General features: G+C 45.5%; 1 pseudogene; it reads left to right on the forward strand.

The window, feature by feature from the left end:
• The first annotated feature begins 681 nt into the window (after positions 1-681).
• Positions 682-2,449, forward strand: LOC147340002 (DDB1- and CUL4-associated factor 8-like; annotated as a pseudogene).
• The last annotated feature ends 1,480 nt before the right edge of the window (positions 2,450-3,929 follow it).

The raw sequence follows: 3,929 nt of genomic DNA on the forward strand, positions 1-3,929 counted from the left end.
AAGATGTCTTCCGGGGACGTGGCTTAGGTTCTGGAAAAATCTAGGCAGTCTCGAAATGATGCAAGACGCTAAATGAGATGAAGTCTTTTGAACCTTACCAGCTCCCGTACTCGTAATGCCTTAGGCGGCACTTGCCCCACCCCTTTGCATTTTGCGGTTTGCATTTTGGTGCTGCTCCTGCTGCTAAGTCCCTCAGTTGTGTCCGACTCTGTGCGACCCTATAGACGGCAGCCCCCCAGGCTCCCCTGTCTCTGGGATTTTCTGGGCAAGAGTACTGGAGTGGGGTGGCACTGCCTTCTCTGTTTGGTGCTGCTGCCTGCCAAGTCGCTTCAGTCGTGTCCAACTCTGTGCGACCCCATGGACTGCAGCCTACCAGGCTTCTCTGTCCATGGGATTCTCCAGGCAAGAACACTGGAGTGGGTTGCCATTTCCTTCTCCAATGCATGAAAGTGGAAAGTGAAAGTGAAGTCACTCAGTCGTGTCTGACTCTTAGTGACCCCATGGACTGCAGCCCACCAGGCTCCTCCGTCCATGGGATTTTCCGGGCAACAGTGCTGGAGTGGGGTGCCATTGCCTTCTCCTTGGTGCTGCTGGTTGTAGCTTTTTCACTGCCGGCCTACTGTCTTCTGCAGGGTTCAAAGATTTTTTTTTTTTCTAGACTAGAGCACGCATCCTTAAGAGATGTCTGACTACGTGAGCATCAAAGACAGCCAATCTGAGATACAGAGAAACTCCGAGGAGCATTCCAGATCGGAGGCAGGTGGCGCCAATGCGGAAGTGACCAGAAATGGTGGCAGTGCCGGCGATGGTGGCAGCCCTGGCCAGCCCGGCAGAGCCAATCAAGGTGCCGACAGCAAGTACCAATAAAAACATTGATTTGGAAAGCATGGGAGATGCTGGACATTTCTTAACGGGTGATAGAAACCAGTTCCAGTACCAGTTAGGAAAGCCGGGAAAGGAAGGAGAAGTGAAGGAAGCATTGGCACAAGAAAAGTGGCTTCAGGTACAGTGCCGTGAGGCTAACCAAGCCCAAGCCCAGTATTTATATGCCAAGGATTGGGCCCTGGAGGAACGGGTAGCTTCCGAGATATCCACCCTCCCCAACCCACGTTGGAAAGTCCTGAATGCTCTTCGAGAGCGGCAGCTGGGTTCAAGTGCCCACTTTGTGTATGAGGCCTGTGGGGCAAGAGTCTTTGTACAGCATTTCCACCTGCAGTATTGGCTTGCAGGCCACAATGTTTGTGTTAACACTGTGCACTTTAACCAGTGTGGCACCTGGCTGGCCACTAGGAGTGATGACCTGAAAGTGATATTGTGGGACTGGGTGCATCGGCAGCCAGTACTGGAGTTTGAGAGTGGTCACAGAAATAATGTTTAGCAGGCCAAGTTCCTTCCCCACTGTGGTGATACCACCCTGGCCATGTGTGGCTGCGATGGGCAGATCTGCATAGCCGAGCTGTCTGCTCTCCCACACTGTGGGAAAACTAAATGTGTGGCCCAGCACAGGGGAGCCTCCCACAAGTTGGGTCTGGATCCTGACTCCCCTTTTAAGTTCCTCACTTCAGGTGAAGATGCAATTGTCTTTGCCATTGATCTCAGACAAGGCCAGCCGGCTTCAAAAGTGGTGGTAACCAGAGAGAAGGAGAAGAGAGTGGGGCTGTATTCGATCTATGTGAATCCTGCCAATAATTACCATTTTGCAGTGGGGGGATGAGATCAGTTTGTAAGAATTTATGACCAGAGGAAGATTAATTAGAGTGATAATAATGGAGTGCTCAAGAAATTTTGTCCTCATCACCTGCCCAACTGTGATGCTAAAGCTCACATTACCTGCCTTGTGTACAGTCACAATGGCACAGAGCTCCTGGCCAGTTACAATGATGAGGATATTTACCTCTTCAATTCCTCTCATGTTGATGGAGCCCAATATGTGAAAAGACACAAGGGGCACAGAAATAATGCCACAGTCAAAGGTGTCAATTTCTATGGTCCCAGAAGTGAGTTCGTCATGAGTGGCAGTGATTGCGGGCACATCTTCTGGGAGAAGTCATCCTGCCAGATTGTTCAGTACATGGAATGGGATAAAGGAGGGACTATTAACTGTATTGAAGCCCATCCTTACCTACCTGTGATGGCGACCAGCGGCCTAGACCGCAATGCTAAGATCTGGGTACCCACAGCTAAAGTTATCACTTGCCTTGCTGGCTTAAACAGTGTGATTAAGAGGAACAAGCAGGGACGAGATAAAGACAGACAGCACCATACTCATCTGTTCGAAAGCCACATGCTTTGGTTCCTCATGCATCACCTGACACAGAGAGGACATTGCCCGCAGTAGGGAGCTACTGGAATCGAGGTGGTGGAAACCAACTCAGATGAGTCTTCCAGTACCTCAGATGTGTCGGAGGAGGAAGAGAACCAAGACTGTGTGCAGTGCCTGCTATCCTGAAAGCCTTGCACTCCAGCTCCAGCTGGGCTTCACCTCAGAAGGCTGGACTTTAAGATTTAGTTTACTAGATTAGCTTGTTGTCTTTGATCTGCTTTCCACAGTAGAAATTGCCTCTTCCATCTCCCTCCTGTGCCTTCCCCCTTTCCTTCTTCACATTCTTCCTCCTTCACTTGGTTTCTTTACTCTTCCCTCTTTAGCCCTTATGTCTATAGGAATAAATAAGGAGTTTAGCTATGCCTCTTTTCCTTTGTTCTCTTATGATTGACTTCTAAATTTCATAATTCTGGTGAAAAAATTAATAGCCTTATTGAATCTACCTTCTCATTTCTGATACTCTGAAAATGGCCATTTTTTCACTTTTATTTTTTATTTATTTTTATTTTCTTTATTTTATTTTTAAACTTTACAATATTGTATTAGTTTTGCCAAATATCGAAATGAATCTGCCACAGGTATACATGTGTTCCCCATCCTGAACCCTCCTCCCTCCTCCCTCCCCATACCATCCCTCTGGGTCGTCCCAGTGCACCATCCCCAAGCATCCAGTATGGTGCATCGAACCTGGACTGGCAACTCGTTTCATACATGATATTATACATGTTTCAGTGCCATTCTCCCAAATCTTCCCACCCTCTCCCTCTCCCACAGAGTCCATAAGACTGTTCTATACATCAGTGTCTCTTTTGCTGTCTCGTACACAGGGTTATTGTTACCATCTTTCTAAATTCCATAAATATGCATTAGTATACTGTATTGGTGTTTTTCTTTCTGGCGTACTTCACTCTGTATAATAGGCTCCAGTTTCATCCACCTCATTAGAACTGATTCAAATGTATTCTTTTTAATGTCTGAGTAATACTCCATTGTGTATATGTACCACAGCATTCTTATCCATTCATCTGCTGATGGACATCTAGGTTGCTTCCATGTCCTGGCTATTATAAACAGTGTTGCGATGAATATTGGGGTACACGTGTCTCTTTCCCTTCTGGTTTCCTCATTTTTTCACTTTTAGAAGTTTAAAGATTAGTTTCCTCAGATGACCTGAAAAATTCAGAAATATGTTTATTCTTTAAAATAAAACAAACCATGGTCTTGTTCCTTAAATATGGACACTTAATCATACACACATGCTTACACACACACATACACAGACTCTCATTCTCTATCACAGAAAAGGAAAAGGGGAGAGGTGGGTAGATAAATTCCTAACAAGATAATTCATCATTCTAGAAAAAATAACTTGCTTTGTCCACATTTTCTGAACTCATATGTTAATAGTGATTAATTTGAGCACATAGAGGGTGGCAAGAATTAAACTTAATCACATAGCATTGTTTACTCTGCACTTTCAATTCTTTTAAATTTTCATGGCTTGAGAATTCCCACAGGATTACCTTCTAGAAAGTCCTCTTGGGACTACCATCTCCTATGATACCAACCAGGAATATAAGAATTTCTAATATGTGAAAATATATAT

The sequence above is a fragment of the Bos grunniens genome, chromosome X, assembly GCF_055505025.1.
Source record: "Bos grunniens cultivar Pamir isolate PY7600 chromosome X, Bosgru_T2T1.0, whole genome shotgun sequence".
NCBI classification, from domain to species: domain Eukaryota; kingdom Metazoa; phylum Chordata; class Mammalia; order Artiodactyla; family Bovidae; genus Bos; species Bos grunniens.